Source organism: Pan paniscus, chromosome 3 (assembly GCF_029289425.2).
Source record: "Pan paniscus chromosome 3, NHGRI_mPanPan1-v2.0_pri, whole genome shotgun sequence".
Classification (NCBI taxonomy): domain Eukaryota; kingdom Metazoa; phylum Chordata; class Mammalia; order Primates; family Hominidae; genus Pan; species Pan paniscus.
The window spans coordinates 5,185,330-5,211,002 of NC_073252.2; the positions used below are offsets into that span (position 1 = coordinate 5,185,330).

The 25,673-nt window shown below is 45.3% G+C and overlaps 1 long non-coding RNA gene across 1 annotated transcript in view; it reads left to right on the forward strand.

Annotated features, from left to right (window-relative positions):
• Positions 1–1,700: 1,700 nt before the first annotated feature.
• Positions 1,701–25,673, forward strand: part of LOC134730242 (uncharacterized) — a 67,788-nt gene continuing 43,815 nt past the window's right edge. The window contains exons 1-2 of the long non-coding RNA XR_010111899.1: positions 1,701–2,053; positions 14,700–14,825. This is a non-coding gene — a long non-coding RNA (uncharacterized LOC134730242). The remainder of the gene's footprint in view (positions 2,054–14,699; positions 14,826–25,673) is intronic.

The following is a 25,673-nucleotide window of genomic DNA, read 5'->3' on the forward strand; positions in this document are numbered from 1 at the left end:
TGTGCCTAAGGCCACTGAGCTTCCACCCTGTCCCAGAGTCTAGATGCCCTCTGTCCTTACCTGCCCAACAGAATGGTCGCTGCTGCCTACCCACCAGCCTCTGCATTTGCCCTCCCCACACCCCCGCCCCCACCCCCACAAAAGCAAACTCCTATTACCCTGTAACAGTCAGTGCAAGTGCCAGCTTCACCATTCTGAGCTATTCTTGGGCTCTCAATGCCCCAGGACCTCCTCAGGCTTCCCTAGGCCTCTGAGCCCAGCAGTCTGCCGAGCCAGGGACTGAGGGCTGGGCCATGATAGGTCCATGCCCTGGAGCACGGATCTGCAGAGCGGCTCTTTTTGGCTGAGCAGGGGCCATCTTGGTTTAGTGCCTGGACTGGGATTATTTTCCTCTTTTCTCCCCTGGTGCATCTCTCCCTGCCTCCCTGTGCAGACGGGAACCCCGGGAAAGGCAACTGGAGCCCCACTTTAAGTGATGTGCAAAACATCCCAGGGGCCAGCAGGCTAGTGCAGTAAAGGAGAGGCTGTCGGGTGTGTGGGGGTAGGGAGGTGGGGGCTAGGTTCCCTTTACCTGGTTACCTTGGAGCCCATCTTACTAAAGAGGATGGCTTCATTAGCTAGGCCCTGGTGTCCCAGAGTTCTGGGTAAATAAATTATCTTGAGGAGCCAACTTCCTGGGTGGCTTTGCCTGAGTTAACTTCCTTGGAAGCAACCTTGAGTTCCTGGACACAGTTGTGCCTGCCACTTGCCACTCAGAGCTGTCCAGAGAGGACACACCAAGCACACCCAGAGTGGGAAGCTCTCGGAGGGCAGAAAGGCCCAGTGGTCAAAGTAAGCAGATGCAATAGAACAGGCTGAGGGAGCCCAGCAACAATAGCACCAAGAACCCACTGCAGGCCAGGCATCCAGAGAGCACGCTCTGTGCCCACATGCAGCTCACAGTCCAGTGGCTGGCTTGGCTGTGGGACGCCAGTGACTCACTCGGTACTGTTCAGTCCATGTGAATCATGGCGCCGCTGGTTGCCCAGGCCAGGCCCCTGGCCAACCTCTGCACAGCTGGGTAACATTAAGAACTTGGCGACACCCGCAGCATGCAGCAGATCCTCTGGGCCCTCCTCTTGCTGTTGTTGTTGTCAGATGTTGATTAGAGTTTGGGAAGCAAGTAAGGAGCGTGTTCATTCTGGGCTGGGTCAAAACTGGGCTGGGCTGAAGGGCAGGGTGGGCCTGAGGTGACAGCCTGCAGGGCATCTGGCCCCTCCTTAGCTCAGTTGTCAGCTCTGAACCATGGCATCCTGGGTGCATTCATGATCTTCCCCATGCCCCAGGGTCCCCATCTATTAAAGGGGACATTGGGGGACCCTGGGAGGACTGGGTGAGAGTGTATATAGAGAATACCCAGAACAGTGCTGGTACATACCAGCTGCCCCACACACCTTGGCCATCCTGGGCGCCTCAGTCTCTCCTGTGTCCCTTTCTTCTCCCCCACCCTTCCCCGTCTGCCACCCCATTCACACATTCACACCAGCTACAGTTGGCGGGCATCCACGTTCTCTTGAGGGTCCACCTGCTTTTTCCCATCCTCTTTGTCTCCTCCCTCACCAAGCTTTTCTTAATATTCTAAGCTCTAGAGCCCTAGAATGTTCCAATTTCTAGCACTCTAGAACATTCTATGCCCCAACAAGCATGTGCCTCTTTGTCTTTGCTCACTAGGTTCCCTCAGCCTTCAGCACCTTGAGAGCTTGTTTGGAGGCCCTAGCAGGGGTGCAAAGCTACTCATATACCCTTGGCTGAAGACCAGTCCTCCTCTATCAGGGACTGTCGTGAGTGCAGCTTTGGGAAGGACGCATATGGAGTGGTGAGGGAGGAAGGGGACACCTGCCTAGCCAGCCAGATCAGCCGAATCAACTTTGGCGATCAATGGGGTGACAGATGTCACAGCCAGATCACCCTCACATCCCCCTAGCCTTGAACACCTTTCCCCATCTTCTTCACCTGGCACTTTTTCTTGTGGCAGGAGATGGCAGGATGAGATTGTGGTCTTCCATCCACACAGGTAAGTGACAGTCCTCAGCTCAAATCACCTCCTCTGTGTAACCTTCCTAACCTCACCTCCCCACCCAGGTGGACTCAGCTGTGTCTTCCTCTGTGCCCCATGGAGAGGTGGACATCTGCACCCCACAGTGGCCCACCCCATTGCTCTGTGCTCACCTCCAATTTCCTCCCACTTAGGAGTTCCTGCACAGTAGACAGCCACTGGGGCAAGCTTGTGGGGGCGTCCTCCCACACTTTTTGTAAAACTAAATAAAGGACTAACAGGAGGTGCGGAAAACGCTGGCTTGGCAATTAGGAGAGCAAAGCTTCCATGTTCTCCCACACCCCCAATCTTTGTCCCAGACCTTGTCAGGCCTTGCTTTCTATTTGAGGACCCCAGGACTCTGAGAAGACCCAAAGCCAACCTGCCCAGTTGCCGGCTGAAAACCTCAAACTATCAAGAACATTGAACATGGTCTCCTTGGGTGCATTCAGGAGCTTTATGAATGCTCCAATTACCCTGTAGTCACGGGGTAGGAGAGAGAGATGGAATTGGGAAGAGACCTGAGAAATTTTTTTTTTTTTTGAGATGGAGTTTTGCTCTTGTTGCCCAGGTTAGAGTGCAATGGCGGGATTTTAGCTCACTGCAGCCTCAGTGTTCTGGGTTCGGGTGGTTCTCCTGCCTCAGCCTCCCAGATAGCTGTGAATACAAGCATGCACCACCATGTATTTTTAGTAGAGAGGGGATTTCATCATGTTGCCCAGGCTGGTCTCGAACTCCTGACCTCAGGTGATACACCCACCTTGGCCTCCCAAGTTCTGGGATTACAGGTGTGAGCCACAATGCCGAGAAAGACCTGAGAAGTTACCATCATATTTCAGTTAATGAAATCCTTTGACAGCTTTCCGCTTTGAGTCCCCTATTGCAAGTACATCTGCAGGGAGGTGTGGAAGTGAGGCAAGCAGGGGATGTGGGGAGAGGTGGTGATATACCCAGATCCTTACAATCATCTAAGATTATTCAGGATTTATTTTTTTAAAAGTTATTCAAAGATACATCAAAGATTAGATTCCTGGAAATGGGGAGAGAGTTCAGTCTCTGGACGGTTAACACTGTGCCCCTGATTTGTCCAAGTCCGACAGATTTTTCTCCCTGAAAGACTGCTGGGCCTTGGGACCCTGTAATTAGACTGCTGGGAGCCCCAGCCCTCTTCCTTCTATTTCCTTCTCTCCATTGCCTCCCGAATGTCCCAGCCTCCTCCTGGCTAGTAGATGCTGATGGCCCTGGGTGACCGTCCAAGTGGCTCCAAGCCTTGGATTTCTCTCCTAGGAAATAGAGAATAATTTTTCTCTATCATGCTCATAGGGAGGATGAGGGCTGTGGAGACAAAGCGGGCTCAAACATGAGAAATAACAAATTTCCTATCAAATGTAAAATGGTGAAGAGGAAAAGGAAGTGGGCAGAGAGCTGGGGCTTGTGGTTCTGAGCCATGGCTTCCTCTAGTTCATGAAGGGATGGACCTTGTTTGAGTCACTCACCATCTCTGGACCCTGGTTTTCCTGATGTATGAATAAGTGTCTTGGACCTGCTCATTTGGGGGATGCGGCCAGCTTCCAACTTCCAGACCCTGCATACCCCATTTCCTGACTTAGCAGTCCTTGAGGAGAGGTTCCCATCAGGTTTGGTGAAAGTTTCTTTCCAAAGCATACTGCCATGGAATGCTGGGTCAGGATCCACTCAGAGGCTGTGGCTCCCTCCATCTCTGAGACCATGCTAGCGGACTGGGGCTCTCACATTTTAAAGCATGTTATGGAGTCTGACCTGGCCTGGATTTCCCAGCAGTGGGGTTATGTCCTTCTGACTTGGCCATCTGAAGTAGCACCCCAGGCAAGAGGACACCTTCTCAGAAACTATTCATGTTTATGAAAGTCATTTATCACTGTTGAGGGGGTGAGGCTCCCTGTTCATGGCAGAATTTCCTCCAGGATTGGTTTCTCCAGCGGTGAGCTGTCTTGCCAATACCACATAGAAAGCTTGGGGGTTGAGGGTGCTAGTGTCTTGGGCCAATCATGATGTAGATGCAGTCCTTAGCTCCAGTTCCTTCCTGCTTTTGCCACTTCCTAGCCATGTAGCCTCAGAGAAGTCACTTGACATTCCAAGGTCTCTGTGTCCCCATAGGCAGAATGGCAGGAAAGAAATTCCCCTGACCATCTCATAGGGTGCTGTGAGGCTCAGAGGAAACAGTGGGTGGGAAGGGGTTTTATGATCTGTGAGGCATTATTGAGTCGTGTGCTGGGGTGATTCTTGCTTGTCATGGTTACTTATCAATGATGATGACAGTACCCTGCTGTGACAAGTCCTCCAGTCAAGTCATGTTGCTGAGGACAGGAATGGTTGAAGTGGGGCAGACTTTCCCATGTGGCAGAATGGGAGGAGCACAGGAGTGGGAGTCAGACCTGGCTTCCAGCTCCACCACCCATCACTGCCACAATTGGGGTGGATCCTAAAATCTGATATGGTTTGGCTCTGTGTCTCCACCCAAATCTTATCTCAAATTGTAATCCCCACTTGTCGAGGGAGGGGGGTGATTGGATCATGGGGGCAGTTTCTCCCATGCTGTTCTCCTGATAGTGAGTGAGTTCTCACAAGATCTGATGGTTTTATAAGCGTTTGGAAGTTCCCCCTTTGCTCTTCTCTCTACTGCTGCCTTGTGAAGAAGGTGCCTGCTTCCCCTTTGCCTTCCGCCATGATTGTAAGTTTCCTGTGGCCTCCCCAGCCATATGGAACTGTGAGTCAATTAAACCTCTTTCCTTTATAAATTATCCAGTCTCGGGCAGTTCTTTATACCAGTGTGAAAACAGACTACTACACCCCCAAACCTGGCTACCCCATCCATCAAAGAGGGACAATAATAGTGTTGCCCAATAATTAGATTGCATTCACCCAAAGCAGACCCCAATACATAGATTTGATTGAAGTAATTTATTTGGTGATGACCCAGAAGTCAGGGGTCAGGAAAGAGAAGTGAGGCAGAAAGGGAGGTAAATTCATTCTAGTGGGAAGATGGGCAGGTCTTCACCAAGGGCAACCGGGCTTGATCCCCCAGGAGCCTCTTCAGGGGTACATGGAGCACACCTCAGAGCTGCCCCACTGTGGGGTGAGGAACCTGGGTGTTTATCCATTATCTGTGGGTTGCTCTTAGGGTGTTAGTGCCTCAGAACCCCCCCCACACACACACCAGGTGTGTGGGCCAAGCACACCCCTGTGACCAGAGAACACCCTCAGCCACAGAGATGCAGGAAGCCAAGGCTATGTTTGGGAACTCTAGGGTAGGCAGAGGGGCATGGGCCAAGAGCTGATGGCACCTGCTGTGCCAACTCGGTTGCTGTGAGGGTGATGCTTAGAACAGTGCCTGGCATGTGACCAGCTCCAGAGAGCTCACTTATTATTATTATTAGCTATGGCCCAACTTCCTCCATTCCAAGTGAACCCAGAGTTTTTTTCAGCATCAACCTTTCTCCTCGTAGCCATGGGCTTCAAGGGAGGCTGACTCCAGCCCAGCTCCAGGGCTGGGGTATTGGTTGGTGTCAGTCAGTCATGGCCCCCATCCATAGTGCCTTCTCTAAAATTTTCCTCAGGAGAGGAACTAGAGCACAGGTTTACCTCCAGGATAAGCTCACCTTCTCACACGGTCAATATCCGTGTGTCTCCTTCTTTAAGAGAATAAAAGACTAGGTTGGGGAAGTTCTCCTGGATAATATACTGAAGAGTGTTTTCCAACTTGGTTCCATTCTCCCAGCCACTTTCAGGTACACCAATAAAACGTAGGTTTGGTATTTTCATATAGTCCCATGTTTCTTGGAGGCTTTGTTCATTCCTTCTCATTCTTTTTTCTCTAATCTTGTCTCCATACTTAATTTCATTAAGTTGATCTTCAATATCTGATATCCTTTCTTCCACTTAATCAATTCAGCTATTGATACCTGTGAATTCTTCACGAAGTTCTCATGCTGTTTTTCAGCTCCATCAGGTCATTTATGTTCTTCTCTAAACTGCTTATTCTAGTTAGCAATTCCGCTAACCTTTTTTCAAGGTTCTTGGCTTCCTTGCATTGGGTTAAAACATGCTCCTTTAGCTCAGAGGACCTTGTTATTGTCCACCTTCTGAAGCCTACTTCTGTCAATTCATCAAACTCATTCTCCATCCAGTTTTGTTCCCTTGCTTGCAAGGAGTTGTAATCCTTTGGAGAAGAAGAAGTGTCTGGTTTTTGGAATTTTCAGCCTTTTTATGCAGGTTTTTCATCATCTTCATGGGTTTATCTACCTTTGGTCTTTGATGTTGGTGACCTTCGAATGGTGTTTTCGTTCAGACATCCTTTTTGTTGATGTTGGTGCTATTCCTTTCTGTTTGTTAGTTTTCCCTCTAACAGTCAGGCCTCTCTGCTGCAAGTCTGCTGAAGTTTGCTGGAGGTCCACTCTAGACCCTGTTTGCCTGGGTATCACCAGTGGAGGCTGTAGAGCAGCAAAGATTGCTGCCTGTTCCTTCCTCTGGAAGCTTCATCCAGAAGGGCACCTGCCAGATGCCAGCTGGAGCTCTCCAAGATACTCCTCGAGAAGAGCAACCTCAAGACACATAATCATTAGATTCACCAAGGTTGAAATGAAGGAGAAAGTGTTAAGGGCAGCCAGAGAGAAAGGTCAAGTTATCCACAAAGGGAAGCCCATACACTAACAGCGGATCTCTCTGCAGAAACCTTACAAGCCAGAAGAGAGTGAGCTTGAATATTCAACATTCTTAAAGAAAACAATTTTCAACCTAGAATTTCATATCCAGCCAAACTAAGCTTCATAAATGAAACAGAAATAAAATCCTTTACAGACAAGCAAATGCTGAAGAATTTTGTCACCATCAGGCCTGCCTTACAGAAGCTCCTGAAGGAAGCACTAAATATGGAAAGGAAAAACTGGTACCAGCCACTGCAAAGACATACCAAATTGTAAAGACCATTGACACTATGAAGAAACTCCATCAACTAATGGGAAAAATAACCAACTAACATCATAATGACAGGATCGAATTCACACATAACAATATTAACATTTGCTGGGGATAGGCCCCCAAATCTGGCCATAAACTGGCCCCAAAACTGGCCATAAACAAAATCTCTGCAGCACTGTGACATGTTCATGATGGCCATCATGCCCATGCTGAAGGTTGTGGGTTTACCAGAATGACGGCAAGGAACAACTGGCCCACCCAGGGTGGAAAACTGCTCAAAGGCATTCCTAAGCCACAAACAACAGCATGAGTGATCTGTGCCTTAAGGACATGGTCCTGCTGCAGATAACTAGCCAGAGCCCATTGCTTTATTTCGGCCTATCTGTTTGTTTCCCGTAAGGAATACTTTCAGTTAATCTATGATCTATAGAAACAATGCTTATCACTGGCTTGCTGTCAATTAATATGTGGGTAAATCTCTGTTCAGGGCTCTCAGTTGTGAAGGCTGTCAGTCCCCTGATTTTCCCACTCCACACACTATATTTCTGTGTATGTGTCTTTAATTCCTCTAGTGCCACTGGGTTAGGTTCTCCACGACTGAGCTGGTCTCGACAACTTTAAATGTAAACAGGCTAAATGTCCCAATTAAGAGACACAAACTGGCAAATTGGATAAAGAGTCAAGACCCATTGGTGTGCTGTATTCAGGAGACCCATCTCACATGCAGAGACATATATAGGCTCAAAATAAAGGGATGCAGGAATATTTACCAAGCAAATGGAAAGAAAAAAAAACAGAGCTTGCAATTCTAGTCTCTGATAAAATAGACTTTATACCAACAAAGATCAAAAAAGACAAAGAAGGGCATTACATAATGGTAAAGGGATCAATGCAACAAGAAGAGCTAACTTTCCTAAATACATATGCACCCAATATAGGAGCACCCAGATTCATAAAGCAAATTCTTAGAGACCTGCAAAGAGACTTAGACTCCCACACAATAATAGTGGGAGACTTTAACACCCCACTTTCAATATTAGATAAATCAATGAGACAGAAAATTAACAAGGATATTCAGGACTTGAACTCAACTCTGGACCAAGCAGACCTAGTAGACATCTACAGAACTCTCCACCCCAAATCAACAGCATATACATTCTTCTCAGCACCACATTGCACTTATTCTAAAATTGACCGTGTAATTGGGAGTAAAACACTCCTCAGCAAATGCAGAAGCATGGAAATCATAACAAACCGTCTCTCAGACCACAGTGCAATCAAATAAGAACTCAGAATTAAGAAACTCACTCAAAACCGCACAACTATATGGAAACTGAACAACCTGCTCCTGAATGACTACTGGGTAAATAACAAAATTAAGGCAGAAATAAAGATGTTCTTTGAAACCAACGAGAACAAAGATACAACATACCAGAATCTCTGGGACACAGCTAAACCAGTGTTTAGAGGGAAATTTATAGCTCTAAATGCCCACAGAAGAAAGCGGGAAAGACCTAAAATTGACACCCTAGCATCACAATTAAAAGAACTAGAGAAGCAAGGGCAAACAAATTTGAAAGCTACTAGAAGATAAGAAATAACTAAGATCAGAGCAGAACTGGAGGAGATAGAGACACAAAAAACCTTCAAAAAATCAATGAATCCAGGATCTTGTTTTTTAAAAAAATTAACAAAATAGATAGATTGCTAGCAAGACTAATAAAGAAGAAAAGAGAGAAGAATCAAATAGACACAGTAAAAAATGATAAAGGGGGTATCACCACTGATCCCACAGAAATACAAACCACCATCAGAGAATACTGTAAACACCTTTATGCAAATAAACTAGAAAATCTAGAAGAAATGGATAAATTTCTGGACACATACACCCTCCCAGGACTAAACCAGGAAGAAGTAGAATCCCTGAATAGACCAATAACAAGTTCTGAAATTGAGGCAGTAATTAATAGATTACCAACCAAAAAAAGCCCAGGACCAGATGGATTCACAGCCAAATTCTCCCATACGTACAAAGAGGAGCTGGTACCATTTCTTCTGAAACTATGCCAAACAATCAAAGAAGAGGGACTCCTCCCTAACTCATTTTATGAGGCCAGCATCATCCTGATACCAAAACCTGGCAGAGACACAACAAAAAAAGAAAACTTCAGGCCAATATCCCTGATGAACATCATTGCAAAAATCCTCGATAAAATACTGGCAAACCGAATCCAGCAGCAAGTCAAAAAGCTTATCCACCATGATCAAGTCAGCTTCATCCCTGGGATGCAAGGGTGGTTCGACGTACGCAAATCAATAAATGTAATCCATCAGATAAACAGAACCAATGACAAAAACCACATGATTATCTCAATAGATGCAGAAAAGGCCTTTGATAAAATACAACATCCCTTCATGTTAAAAACTCTCAATAAACTAGATATTGATGGAATGTATCTAAAAATAATAAGAGCTATTTTGACAAACCTACAGCCAGTATCATTCTGAATAGGCAAAAGCTGGAAGCATTCCCTTTGAAAACCAGCACAAGACAAGGATGCCCTCTCCCACCACTGCTATTCGACATAGTATTGGAAGTTCTGGCCAGGGCAATTAGGCAAGAGAAAGAAATAAATGGTACTCAAATAGGAAGAGAGGAAGTCAAATTGTCTCTGGTTACAGATGACATGATTATATATTTAGAAAACCCCATCGTCTCAGCCTAAAAACTTCCTAAGCTGATAAGCAATTTCAGCAAAGTCACAGGATACAAAACCAACGTGCAAAAATCACAAGCATTCCTATATGCCAATAATAGACAAACAGAGAGCCAAATCATGAGTGAACTCCCATTCACAATTGCTACAAAGAGAATAAAATACCTAGGAATACAACTTACAAGGTACTTGAAAGACCTCTTCAAGGAGAACTACAAACCACCGCTCAAGGAAATAAGAGAGGACACAAACAAATGGAAAAACATTCCATGCTCATGGATGGGAAGAATCAATATCATGAAAATGGCCATACTGCCCAAAGTAAATTATAAATTAAATGCTATCCCCATCAAGCTACCACTGACTTTCTTCACAGAATTAGAAAAAAGTACTTTAAATTTCATATGGAACCAAAAAAGAGCCCACATAGCCAAGACAATCCTAAGCAAAAAGAACAAAGCTGGAGGCATCACGTTACCTGACTTCAAACTATACTATGAGACTACAGTAACCAAAACAGCATAGTACTGTTATTAAAACAAATATAGAGGCCAATGGAACAGAACAGATACCGCAGAAATAACGCCACACATCTAAAAACATCTGATCTTTGACTAACCTGACAAAAACAAGCAATGGGGAAAGGATTCTCTGTTTAATAAATGGTGTTGGGAAAACTGGCTAGCCATATGCAGAAAACTGAAACTGGACCCCTTCCTAACATCTTATACAAAAATGAACTCAAGATAGATTACAGATTTAAATGTAAGACCTAAAACCATAAAAACCCTAGTAGAAACCCTAGGTAATACCATTCAAAACATAGGCATGGGAAAAGACTTCATGACTAAAACACCAAAAGCAATGGCAACAAAAGCCAAAATTGACAAACGGTATCTAATTAAACTAAAGAGCTTCTGCACAGCAAAAGAAACTAGCATGAGTGAACAGGCAACCTACAGAATGGGAGAAAATTTTTGCAATCTATCCAACTGACAAAGGGCTAATATCCAGAATCTACAAGGAACTTAAGCAAATTTAAAAGAAAAAACAACGCCATCAAAAAGTAGGCAAAGGATATGAACAGTCACTTCTCAAAAGAAGGCATTTATGTGGCCAACAAACATGAAAAGAAGCTCATCATCACTGGTCATTAGAGAAATGCAAATCAAAACCACAGTGAGAGAGTGTAAATTAGTTCAGCCATTATGGAAGACAGTGTGGTGATTTCTCAAGGATCTAGAACCAGAAATATCATTTGAAACAGCAACCTCATTACTGGATGTATACTCAAAGGATTATAAATCATTTTACTATAAAGACACATGCACATGTATGTTTATTGAAGCACTATTCACAATAGCAAAGACTAGGAACCAACCCAAATGCCCATCAATGATTAACTGGATAAAGAAAATGTGGCACATATACGACATGGAATACTATGCAGCCATAAAAAAGGATGAGTTCATGTCCTTTGCAGGGACATGAATGAAGCTGGAAACCATGATTCTCAGCAAACTAACACAGGAACAGAAAACCAACACCACATGTTCTCACTCATAAGTGGAAGTTGAACAATGAGAACTCATGGACACAGGGAGGGGAACATCAGACACTGGGGCTTGTTGGGGGATGAGCAGCTAGGGGAGGAATAGCATTAGGAGAAATGCCTAATGTAGATGATGGGTTGATTGGTGCAGCAAACCACTATGGCAAGTGTATACCTATGTAACCTGCACGTTCTGCACATGTATCCCAGAACTTAAAGTATAGTAATAATAAAAAAAGAAAACAAAAGGCTTTGGCATTTTTCCTTTAGTACCCTCCCTGTCTTCACAAAGGTCTCGGGTTTGCAGTCAATGTGCCTGTTTCTTGTTCTGAAGTCTGGAGGGCTGGGCCTAGAAAGCAGGAAGGCAGTCATTTGTGATGAAACTGAGAAAGTTGGATGAAACTTCCACATTCTTGCAAATTCACACCTTCTCTGAGTGCTGCACTTAGCCACGTGCTAAGTATTTCAGTGCCTTCTGGGGGCCTGGGAGGCTGGATGAAATTATTGAGTTATGTAGCAATTTTACTTGGAATGAATAGTGAATTTTTTTTTCTTGCAACAAAGAGACACCAACCTGTATTTTTGGTTTTTGGTTTTTGTTTTTGTTGTTTTTTTTCCATTGCAATTAATTTTAGGAAGTACTTGTGAATGCAATCAAGGTGAGGGTGGACAAAGTCATACTCGGCGTTGTCTCAGAGCTGCAGAGCCAAGCAACAGCCTTAATGAACAAAGCCACATGGTCTTGGGGTTGGAGGGAAGGTTTATAACTGACTCAAGGCCTCAGCAATTGTGGGACACTGAGGGCTCACTCAGGCCCAGAGATGTGGGGAACCCTGGAGGCTGGAAGGCTTCCTTGACCCCTGCATAGAAAAACAATGCATCAGGGAGAAAGCCCTTCACTTTTGCCGCTTTATAATGTCCTGATGGAGCTATGTGGACCCTTCTGGTAAATTGGGACACTGGCTATTATAAAAGAGGTGCACAGGCAGTGAGGGGGAGAAGTTAATAATATTAATAATAATTCTGATGATTACTCTGCACGAGGCGCTATTTCTATTCCCTATAGCTCTCCTGCAAGATAGACATTATTAGGCCCATTTTTATATGCAAGGAAATTGAGCCTCAGAGCATTAAGTAACTTGCCCTGGAGCATGGGTCTGGTAGCAGGGCAATCAACTGTCCCAATTTGCTTGGGACTGTCGTGGTTTTAGCACTGAAATTTCTGCATCTCTGGAAACCTTCTATTCTGGGCAAACTAGGACAGTTGGTCACCCTAGAGGAGTCAGGGCCAAGATGACAGCCAGGTCCACCTGGTTCCCAAGACTGTTGCTCAACACCATGCCAGTCTCATATGTAAGGCAAAGCTCTTTCCCATAAGGCCGCATGAATAGGAAGCTGCAGAAGAAGAATTTGAACCTAGGACTGTCTTCCTCCAGAGTGGGTATTTTCTTACCAGGCCATCAAGACAGGAGCACCTGACTGTTGATACACAATGGCAGAAGGTTCCAGAATACCTGTAGCCCTGTGGTGCTGCTGTGAAGCGATAGGTAGGCCTAGTGGTTATGCCTTTCCAGGGGCACACATATTCCTGGGGGAGAAGCTGGAGTCTTTGCAGCATCTGCATCCTGGCCCTGATTTCAGGCCAGGCCTGGTGGAGAGCAGGGATGTCCTAAAGCTTTGAGGAGTGAAGGAGGGAGGAGACTGCACACAACGTTGCTTTCATTTAAAGAGCAACACCAGGCTGGGCAAGGTGGCTCAGCAAAATGCTGTAATCCCAGCACTTTGGGAGGCCAAGGCGGGTGAATCACCTGAGGTCAGGAGTTTGAGACCAGCCTGGCCAACATGGTGAAACCCCATCTCTACTAAAAATTAAAATAAAAAAATTGGCCGAGCATGGTAGTGGGTGCCTGTCATCCCAGCTACTTGGGAGGCTGAGGCAGGAAAATCCCTTGAACCCGGGAGGCAGAGGTTGCAGTGAGTTGAGATCGCACCACTGCACTCCAGCCTGGGGTGACAGAGCAAGACAATAAATAAATAAACAAACAAAGAGCAACACCAATGTTCAACTGCTCAATAATCGGCAGACACAAATACAGATATAAAGACCAATTTTAGTTGAGGTGTCACTTCTCTTTGTCTCTCTGTCTTTCTCTCTCTCTCTCTTTCTCTCTCTCTACATACAATGTGTATAAATAATATATAACATATTCTGTCACCATATTTATATACTCACAAAAGTTTTTCAAGCTGTTTCTCCTTCCTTGAAGCTGTTTTGAATTTATGAGCAACTAGAGTGGAAAACTTATTCTTCACTGTGGCTGGCATTAAACATCACATTTAGCTTCCTTGTCCTAATTATCCCTAGATTTGTTTCTATGTTTTGCTACTCCCCGGAATCCCTGTCTTTCCAACCTCCCTGGTTCCAGGACCCCTGTGTCCTCATTCCTTGTAGCTAGAAAAGATCCCAGATGGAAAGATGTGCCAGCCGAGTCTATTTCAAGTGACTTTGCACCTTGGCTGTTGGCACACTGCTGGTGTGTTCTGATATCCGTTCTCCCCTCTTTCTATGGTAATAAAAGCCTGACGTTTTGGCTGAGCACACAGCCACCCCTGAAGTAAAGACTACATTTAGCAGCATTCTTTGCAGCCAACTGTGGCTCTTTGACTAAGTTTTGGCCAAAGGATATGAGTGTGACTTATACAAGCTCTGAGTTATGCCCTTAAAGGGAAGCCTTATACCCTCTCCAGCACCATTTCTTCTCTTCCTGCTAGTTGGAATACAAATGTGTTGGTGAACTCTTTGGGAGAATTTCTTCGTTTATTTAACTGGGATAATCTTGAATAAAAAAGCAAACAAAGAAAAAAGACTCCATGGTGAATAACCAGCAGAAATAAAAGACAATAGAGATAGACCTACAAAGATGTCAGATATTCGAATTATCAGAGGCTGACCACAAAACAACATCATAGAGATGGCAGAACAACATCCTGGGAGAAGCTTGGGTTCCTGATACCTTGGGGGCTGCCTGGCTAGCTTGCATATGTAAGGGAGAAGTCAATGTCTAACCTGGGCTTCTGCTATGGTAACTGACACCATGTCCGAGTAGCATACTGCTTCTCTGTAGCAGCTAATTTCATTCCTGAGTCATTGTCTTCCAGTCGGTATGTTAGTATATGCTATCATTTGGATATGGCTTATTTGGCCCTGCCAAGTCTCATGTTGGAATTTGATCCCCAGTGTTGAAAGTGGGGTCTTGTGGGAGGTGTTTGGGTTGTGGAAGTAGATCCCTCATGAATGGCTTGGTGCCATTCTTGTGGGAGTAAGTGAGTTTTCATTCTTAATTCTTGCAAGAGCTGGTTGTTGAAAAGAGCCTAGTACCTCTTTCCATCTCTCTCTCAGCTACCCCTTCACCATGTGATCTCCGCATACCAGCTACCTTTTGCCTTCTGACATGAACAGAAGAAGCCTGCAGCCCTCACCAGAAGCAGATGCTGGTGCCATGCTTCTTGTACAGCCGGCAGAACTGTGAGTCAAATAAGCCTCTTTTCTTTATAAATTACCCAGCTTTGGGTATTCCTTTGCAGCAACACAAGTGGACTAATAATAATATATTTATTAGCAGAGTCATTTTCAGAAATAGCTTAAGCTGACACCAAACAAAATCTTCAACTTCTAGGGCTTTTTAAATCATAATTTTGGTGAGAACATGACCACTCCTTTTTTAAATGATGGCAATTGCAAGGGTCCAGAAAGATCTAGAATTGGTTGGAATTGGTAGAAAAAGAGAAGGAGATGAAGATGGTGGAGGTGAAGGATAAGGCATGATAGCATCTAACCTTTATTGAGTGATAACTCTGCCCCAACACTATGCTAAACACTTTACATATATACTCCTGTGAGTTATGCACTATTACAACTTCCACCTTGTAAGTGAGGAAACTGAGGCTTACTGTGCCCTGTCACACTGGTTTCCCTGCAGGTTCTCTCTAACAGTGTGCTTTGTCCTATGATTATCACTTTGCATATGCTAGTCCCTCTGTCCTGAATACCCTTCCTACCTCAGGTTGCCAGATACACAAACAAAACTCAATGAATAAACAAAAACAGGAGGTGCAGTTAAATGTGAATATCAGATAAACAGTGAGTAAGATTTTATTATAAACACATCTCATGCAATATAATAATGTTACGCTAAACATTATTTGTTGTCTATTTGAAATTCAAATGTAACTGGGTGCCTGGGCAGCCCCATTTCTTTTTCTTTTTATTATTTATTTATTTATTTATTTATTTATTTATTTATTTTTAGACAGAGTCTCGCTCTCTCACCAGGCTGCAGTACAGCGATGCAATCTCGGCTCACTGCAACCTCTGACTCCCTGGTTCAAGCAATTCTCCTGCCTCAGCCTCCTGAGTAGCTGGGATTACAGGCACACGCCGCCACACCCAGCTACTTTTTGTATTTTTAATAGAGACCGGGTTTCACCATGTTGGCCAGGATGGTCTTGATCTCCTGACCTCGTGATCCGCCCGCCTTGGCCTCCCAAAGTGTTGGGATTACAGGCGTGAGCCACCACGCCCAGCCTTGGGCAGTCCCATTTTTATCCCAACCCTCTTCCTTTTTTTTGATGGACTCTTGCTCTGTTGCCCAGGCTGGAGTGCAATGGTGTGATCTAGGCTCACTGCAACCTCTGCCTCCTGGGTTCAGGTAACTCTCATGTCTCAGCCTCCCAAGTAGCTGTGACTACAGGTGTGCACCACCGGGCCCAGCTAATTTTTTTGTATTTTTAGTGGAGACGGGGTTTCACCATGTTGGCCGGGCTGGTTTCAAACTCCTGACTTCAGGTGATCCGCCCACCTCGGACTCCCAAAGTGCTGGGATTACAGGCGTGGACCACCATGCCCAGTCCCAACCCTCTTACTTTACCTGGATATTTCCTGCCTACCCTTCCAATCTCAGCTTGAGTGCAACTTCCTTAGGGAAGCTTTCCCTGACTCATAGCCCAGAAGGGGCCCCTTTCATATAGCTTCTCCGGGACTGTGCATCATGCCCTCACAGGCCTTACCTCCATTAGACTATTTCATTAACACGCTCTCCCTCAAGTGGACTGCAATGACCTTGATGGCAAGGTGCGCACCTGCTTTTGCTCACCACTGCATGTCTCCCCCGCTCCTCGCACATGCCTGGCACATAGCAGGAACATGATAAGAAGAATTGTGAAATGAAATAAAGGGCGGTGGAGTAACTGGCCTAAGACAACCCACTTAGCAAGTAGGAGAATTAGGAGTCAATGCTAAGAAGCAAAGGCAAGAGATGTTTGAAAGGAAAACATCCCTCCTTAGCATGGCCTCTCAGGCCTGCTACCTGCCTCCATAGCCCCTCTTAAGGAAGGCAGCTCCGTGGGTTAGTCACGGGCCCTGGAGCAGGACTGCCCTAGATGGAACCCAGGCTCAGCCGCTGAGAATCTGGATGGTCATGGGCTAGCCACCTCACCTCCCTGGGTCTCAGCTTCTCTGTCTGTAAAACGGTGACCAAAACTTCTGGCAGAGCTTTTGGAAGGATTAACCGAGTCAAGACCTATGAAGCCATAGAACAGTGCCTGGCACCTCCTATGTGCCCGGTAAATGTGAGCAACTGTGGTGCCACCTCCACCTCGCTCACTGTGTTCCAGCTGGGCCTGCAGAGTGCTTTCAGACCCCAGGGCCTTTGCATGTGCTATTTCCTCTGCCGATGAAGCACTTCTCATCTTTTTTTTTTCCTGGTCAGCTCCTCCTCATTCTTCAAGGGCCTTTCTTCGGCCGGGTGTGGTGGCTCACGCTTGTAATCCCAGCACTTTGGGAGCCCGAGGCGGGTGGATCATGAGGTCAGGAGTTTGAGATGAGCCTGGCCAACATGACGAAACCCATCTCTAGTAAAAGTATAAAAATTAGCTGGCTGTGGTGGTGTGCACCTGTAATCCCAGCTGCTCAGGAGGCTGAGGCAGAATTGCTTGAACCCAGGAGGCGGAGGTTGCAGTGAGCCAAGATCACGCCACTGCACTCCAGCCTGGGTGAGAGAACAAGGCTCTGTCTGAAAACAATAACAACAACAGAACCTTTCTTCTTCCCACCCACTGAAGTTTCATACTCTTTCCCTCGCCATCCTGTTTCACTGGAGCCCTGTGTGCAGTATGTAATGAAACGAATATTTGGTGTGTATTTGTATAGGGTCTGTTTTCTTCTACCAAACTAAGTTCTACAAGGACAAGGACCTCTCCTGATTTGCTCCCCACAACATCCACAGTGGCCAGCATAGCACGAGTCATACAGTAGGCACTCATGGTGAACTAATACACAGTGACAAAACCTGCAGGACCTGGTGGCTGTTGGCATGGAGTAGGGAGAAGAGAGGACAAGGAGGGTCCTGAGAAGTGGGGAACAGCTTTGCCTTTAATGGAAGCAGGGCATGGGGAGGGCCCTGGATGCCATTCAGTTCAGTAAATGTTTATTGAATGTCTGCTAGTTGTTCTACTTCTTTCCCATCAGTTAATCATACAAGCTAGCTCAGAACATGGAAAACATCTCATGGGCCAAATAACGCAGATGAAAGCTCTATGACCTTGGAAGCTACTCCCACAGCAGCTGCCTTGAGATCTCTATGTGTATCTAGGGACAGATGGAAATAAGAATCATAATTGATGCCAGGAATTGCCAATTTAAAAATATAAATGATATACAACGATTTTTAAAAATCCCATAAGATACATATATTTTCCATTTTGCAGAAATGATAACTCAGTCTTAGAGGCAACAAGAGATTTGTCCAAAATCACAGAAAGTAGCAGGACTGTTGAGATTTTACCCCTTGCCCATCTGGCTCTAAAGCCTGTGCTGTTGCCCCATGTACCCTGCAGCCTCTGAAAAGCTGAACCTTGACATGATTGGTCTGTCTGCCATTCCCAGCTTAGCTCGATACAACAGGAGCCAGAGGTCTCACGGTTCAAGCACTCAGTACTGACTAAGCACGCCCTCTAGGACCTTGGGGAGCAAGGGGAGCAAATTCAGCAGTCATTATTCTGATTTGCTATTCTTTCATTGATTCTTTCATCTTTTGATTTACTGATTAATGTATTCATTCATTCATTCAACAAAATGAATTGCACAGGCAGACATGTAAATAGGAAATTGTAGCAAGATGTGATTACCTGGGAGTGGCAGTGTTGGAGCAGATTGGCCCTTGTGCTACCAAGGTTCCTAGGATTGGAGGACCAGACAAGTTCTTGAATCTCTAGGACGGGGTGCAGAAATGGAAATCCACTGGAGACATCAAGCATGGCAGCTCCTGTCGGATCCCTGGGAAGGCCAAGCACGTCTCATCTCTTGTTATTCCTCATGTCCTTGCTGCCTTAATCAAAAACAATCACAGTATGTGTGACTTAAAACGAATGGCCAAGAGGGATAATTCAAAACAGGCATGTCTAGAACTAAGCACCCCACTGGATGGGAATCAAGTGATTATGTGAACAAAGAGAAGGTATCAAGTCAGAGGCCATCTGTTCATTCACAGGCACTCCTCAAGGACTCAGTGCCAGGGCCAGGGCCTCATGGGGCCTAAAGTCTAGGGGGCAGAAGAACAATGAACAATGACCATGCAGCAAGCCATGTGCTGGAAGGAGAGATAAACGCAGAGCTGTGAGCCTGGCGGTCTGTGTCTGTAACTGTCCATCTCACCTCTTTCCACACTCAGGACCTGGAGGCCAGAGCATGCCTCTTCATCGTGTCTGTCTCCCCAGGCAAGGCTGCTAGAGTGCAAAATGAAAATGGCGGGCCCCTTTTTCAAAAAGGAGAAAAGATGTTGACATAGATGAGGTGAAGAGGGAACACTTTTACACCGCTGGTGGGAATGTAAATTAGTTCAACCACCATGGAAAACAGGGTGGAGATTCCCAAAAGAACTAAAAGTAGAACTACCATTCAATCCAGAAATCCCATTACTGGGTATCTACGCAAAGGAAAAGAAGTCATTATATTGAAAAATACACTCGCACACGCATGTTTATAGCAGCACAATTCACAATTGCAAAGATATGGAACCAACCTAAGTGCTCATTTACCAATGAGTGGATAAAGAAAATGTAGTATATATGCACCATGGAATACTACTCAGCCAAAAAATTGAAGAAAATAATGTCTTTTGCACCAATTTGGACAGAGCTCGAGGCCTTTGTAAGTGAAGTAACTCAGGAATGGAAAGCCAAATATCATATATTCTCACCAATAAGTAGGAGCTAAGCTAAGAGGACACAAAGGCGTAAGAGTGACCAGGGACCCTGACGAAGTAGGGAGTAGGGTGAGGGATAAAAACTACATATTAGGTACAGTGTAACTGCTCAGGTGACAGGTGCACTAAAATCTCAGAATCACCACTTAAAAACTTATCCACGTAGCCCAAAACCACCAGTATCCCAAAAAATATTGAAAAATAAAGTTACTGAAATATAAAGCATCTTTTCTTTTGTGGTTTTCTTCTTGCCCTGCGATTCTTTAAATTTACTGTTAAACTGCAATCATGGCAGGGTGCGGTGGCTGGCTCATGCCTGTAATCCCAGCACTTTGGGAAGCTGAGGTGGGCAGATCCCCCACGGTCAGGAGTTCGAGACCAGCCTGACCAACACGGTGAAATCCCATCTCTACTAAAAATTAGCCGGGCTTGGTGGTGGGCGCCTGTGATCCTAGCTACTCAGAAAGCTGAGGCAGAAGAGTCACTTGAACCCAGGAGGTAGAGGTTGCAGTGAGCTGAGATCATGCCATTGCACTCCAGCCTGGGCAATAGAGCGAGACTCCATCTCAAAAAAACAAAAACAAACAAAAAAACCCTGCAATCTAAGTTAAAATAAAACTAAAAATCCTTAGCATGAATTTTATCACTTATCTTCAAACTGTGTGATGCCAGTCTTCCATGCAAATATGAGCTCATTGATCTCTTATATAGAATCTCAGGAATTACACTTTCCTATCCTATCTTGTAGCTCCTCTGGGCACATGTATTTCATTCTTACCTGAACACTGGAAACGAGGCACAAAACAAACTCATCGGTTTTGGCTGCACCTCTGACACACACACATTCTACCGATGCTCTCTATCTGCGCCTTCCTGCTGAGTAAGGAAGGACTGGAGAAAAAGGGAATTGTGTCCTGCCCTGTCTTTCTTTCAATGCCATCATCTCCAGTGTTGGTGACTGGTTAATTCAGAGAAGCAACATCAGTACAAAAGGATCGGACAAAGTCCCTCCGTCACTCATGTTTCTTTGAACATCATGGTCCTCTTTCTGCATTTTGACCCAAGTTCAGGTTGTAACAAAAAGCATGGGCTCAGGGGCAGTTGGAGCCCCTGTTACCGAGACGGAGAGGCCTCATGCTTGCGGTATAGTTGCTCTGGGTCACGCTGAACTCTCATGAATCATTGATCCATCAGAATTCTGGACCAGCTGAGTGCTTCATGGAAATGGGGTGGCAGGGAATGGCGGGTACACTGGACACATGCTGTGGTATTTCCTCTGCTCATGTGCAGGCTCTATTGTCCCATCAGACTTTACTCACAAAACACAAGTTCAAAGACAAAGCTGTTAAGGATTTCAAGACTGTGATAGCAAAACATTAAACCAAGCATGGGGCCCAAGGTCTTGGTAAACTTTTGCTGAGGAATGAAAACTTTCCCCAAGGTGATCGTATTTGACTTAGGATCAGTTGGTCAAATGGAAGTCTTCTAGGCAGGGAAGGGGGTAAGATAGGCCTAAGTGGAGGCAGGAGAAAGTATACCATGATGGGAAATTGTGGTCAAATTGGCATGGCTGACGGGTCTCGTGCCAGGAAGGGAGGGGCACTTATGAGGCTGAATAGGAAAGCTGGAGCCAGCCAGATTGGAGCCATTTTTGTCTTCTAAACTAAGGACACTGGAACTCTACTCACTGACAATGGGAAACAAGTGAAGATGCCTTCAGGTCTTGGGTTCAGAAAGAAGACTCCACTGCAGGGGAAGCTGGATTAGAGGAACTGGCAATGAGACTGATGCAAACTGTCAAAGCCTAGGGCCATGTGGGCTGGACCTGGGTGGGGCTTCAGGACTGGCAAGAGGGGTCCGTTTGAGGGAGAATTCAGAGAGACAACCAAGAGAGGGGGTGAGCAGCCTGCAGGAGGCAGAGAGGCAGGTGGGAGCTGAGGGCAATCCATGGCTTGCTTTCCCATTTGGTCAGCTGTGTTTTCTAACTTCTGAACTCGAGAGCTTGGAGACACTACAGGGTTGAGAGACCTCTGAAAATTCCCTTTGGATCCCACTGCCTGCAATTTCTTCCATTTACTGTTTTCTTCTGCTTAGGATGAGAGCATTTAGGCAAGGGAAGGAAAACATTGTGCAGGGCATGCTATTTTTTAGAAAGCCCATGGCACAAATAAAATATATAATATTTCAAGGCTTCGTTTGTTTGCAAGGAAGAGACCGTGTCTACCTATAGGTTCTGGACAGCACCCCAAACCCCACTGGCCTCTGTAAACACTCTTGGATGGTAAATAATAGTAGCACCAGTGTTAAATCTATTCGTTAGGGTCTTGGCATGAGCATACTATGATTTCAGAAGTCCCTCTTGAATTCTAGGAAACAGAACTTACTGCTTGGGGTTTCTATGCAGAGTTATTGCTGGAGAAAGGTGGAAGGGCGTGTTTGTGCCAATGGAAACTTGTTATTTTTATTTACTTATTAGGTCATAAGCATCATCCATACCTTACACTTGCAACATAAATTCTCTCATGCTATATAACTATATAGCATGAGAGTGAGATTTTCCTCACACTCCTAGGTTGGAGCCTGGGCCCCCCTCTTATATGAGAAAACAGGGGCTCCCGGAGGCTAGTGACTTGCCTAGCATCATACAGTTGGAAAACACTAGAACTTTCTCTCAGTACTTCATGGTCCAAGTTTCCACTAGACCAGTGTTTCATTTTTCCATGAAAGCACTCCTGTTAAAGAGTGAGGCCGTCCTAAGGGTTCTGGGAGAAAAGTTTACAGTGGGTTCCTCTAATAAGAAAAATGTGATAAAAATCTAATACTTTATCTTCATTCATGCATACCTTCCATCTTGCTGTATACTACACCAAGTATGTTTTTAACATAGAAATAGTGCTTTGAATGACTTATCAGTAAGATAAATGCTTAAGAACACATGTCACATATATCTTGTGTCTTGGCCACTAGGTAAGTCCTCGTACTACTCAATCTCACACTGAGGTGAACTGCTCCATACTGTAGCTGCCACTGAGCCCTAAAAACAGGATGAGAAGATATATATTACCCACAATAACACTACCTAACCAACAAACCCAGAATCTCAGCAGCACACAACAATCAGCATTTAGTTAGCTCAGAGGTCAGCTGGAGGGTGACTGATCTTGGCCCATGCTCAGCCAGGCTCCCCTGGGGCAGCCCAGCTCAGGCCCCACAGACCTCTCATCCTCCTCCAGAGACCAAGGCTCTAACCCAGGTGTGCTTTTCTCATGGCAATGGTACAAAAACCCAACCACCCAAACACATCCCGGCCGCTGGTGATGTCACACCTGTTAGCATTCCACTGACCAAAGCAAGCTACGTGGCTGAACTCCAAGTCAATGGGTGAGGAAATAGTCTTGTTTTTTTGGGTTTTTTTTTGTTTTGTTTTTGTTTTTTTAAGAGATAAAACTGAAATAATCATATGGCAAAGAGTGTGATACAGGGAGGGGTGAGGATTTGGGGCTATTAATGAAATCTTCCATAATCGTGAGATAACTGGCCAGGTTATTATGTGACAGTCCTACTGACTTGTGTCAGGGACCTAAATTTTAATGGCAGCTCAGCTACTTTTTAGCTGTGTGACCTTCGACAAGATCTTTCCTCTCTCTGAGCCTTATTTTTCTTCTCTGTATAGTAGGAAAAATAGCTCCTTTTTAATAGAGGTCTTACCAGGATACAGTAAACGATTTTATGGAAAAGCATATTATGAGAGAGCACTGTGAAGACATTCTTACTATTACCCCACGTCATAGGTTTCTTGAGTTGCTATACTTAGCTCCAAATAACTTCTGATGCTAAAATTAATCAAATCCAGGCTATCGGCTGCTTTAGAACAGGGATATCATTATCAAAAGTAATGAAAGCAACAACCACAGCATCCATGATAAAATAACAATAGGAATACAGTCGGCCCTCTGTATCCACGGGGGATTGGGTCCAGGACCCCTGAGGACATCAAAATCGATGGATGCTCAAATACCTTCTAATCAGCTCTCAGTACCCATGGGTCCCATGTGGACACCGAGGGCTGGCTTTACCATCGTATTTACAATTGCCCTTCCTAGTGGTATCTCAAACACTAAGATGTAGTACTTATTCCAATGAATATTTGCTGAGTGAATGAATGAATGAATGAATGAATTGGCAACAACAGTGATACATTTGAAAAACATTTCTCTGGTTTTAAAAGTGGTTTCCAAAGGGGAACTCTAGAAAGATATCTAGGTGAGGCGCCCTGGGAAGCCAGAGTTTTACCTGCTTTGAGGAGTAATTACTCATCTCTATAGATAGATTGTAAATGTTTTCTTCAAAAATCCCTAGCAGGCTTGCAGAGCCACGCTCAGTGTTTGTCTTTTCTCTTCAGCCAAATAAAACAGTTCTTCAAGCCAAAAGTTCTTATCTTTATTCTCTGTGGCACAGTCAAGCCCCTAAACTTTGATAATTGGGGGAAAGAGAAATTGGCATATTATTGACGACCACAGATGTGTCCAGCATTTTCAAATGTCAATTCCTTGGTTCTCACAAACTCAGAGGGAAGCATTAGAATCCACAATTTACAGATGGGGCTCTGAGCTCAGCAATATTGTGGAATTTGAACCCAGGGAACAGTTCAGGTTGGTTCTGGCTTTTTCCCTGGCCCACGATGGCACTAAATACTTGCTATTTGATTGCTTTATCAGTTAACTGAAGCTACTATTAAGGCAATAGCAATTTGGCATGGAACAAAATGATATAACACCTCTCAGTACCCCAGCTCTCAGGGCAACATCCTGAACCCCACCAGGCTCAACGAATGTTAATTCTGACAATGGTGATGCCTTCTAGAACCGAATTATCTTTTTATCAAACCCAGGATTTTCAAATCGGCCAAGCACAACCAGACATTTCTAGGATTCTTCTGGGTTTGAAAACATCACTGTTGTCCAAGCCCCTCATTTTCCAGTTGAGAAAACTAAGCTCCAAAAATAAGTGACTTCTTAGGGTCACACAGCTAGTTAGTGGCAGAGCTTGAGTTTGTTGGAAAGTTCTCTCTCTCTCTCTCACACACACACACACACACACACACACACACAGCCAGGCTGAGGCAGGGGTTGTGGGGTGGGGGTGTGATACTACCAGCTTTTTACCATGAGGGACCAGGCCACAAGCAATGCTTGTCATCACCCCCTGCCTTTCAGAGTGGGGTTGAGAAACTGGTGGAGGCTGAAGGCCTCTGCACCCTGGAGGCCAGGGGAGTCTGTGGACACTGAACACATTTGAACGGCAGCCCCTCAGCCCGTACATTTGTGCAGTGCTCCCTGGGACTGATTTCCCCCGCCGGCCCTTTATTAAAAGCATGACTGAGCTTCAGAAGCAGCCTGGCTGGCAGAGGAGACTTGTGAAAGAGCAGTGGCACGGTGGATTGTGAGCTGTCAAAACAGGAAACAGATTCGCAATGGTGGTTTCAGGCTGGTTGACTCCGTGTGTGAGGGAACCAGCCCGTGACGTGAAGGTCTGTTTTGGCAGGCTGTGGGCAGCCGAGGCATTTCTATCACATGGGTTGGGGACTTCAAATGGTCCAGCAGCTGCCCCTTTTTGCCTCTCGGAGTGAATGGCTGGGTAGAACTGATTCTGCACAAAGACCAGCTCTGCCTTCTGAGAGAAAGAGCTCTGCCCTGTGCCCTATGCAGAGTTTCACCACTCACCTGCTGTGTGATCTTGACACATTACTTAGTCTCTCTGTGCCTCAGCCGCCTCCTCTTTCAGATGGGGGTAAGAGTAGTGAAGAGTAAATGAAATGCATAATTAAACAGTTCATCCTCTAATATTATGGATATTAAGTAATTTCAGAGCAATGCAAACAGAGGCACTCAGCACAGGTTGGTTAATGCTCTTGACTATCTCTGACCCTGTACCTTCTGATGCAGGCCAATGAGAGGGAGTTTTGGCTACTTCAACTCTGCCTGGGGTCATCAACCCAAAGTTTTTGGACCTGAGCATTTATCCCTAAAATTAACATCAACCGCTCATTGAAGAGCTCCAGTTTACCTGGCATTGTTTTTGTCCCTTGTACATAGCATCTCATTTAATTGAAA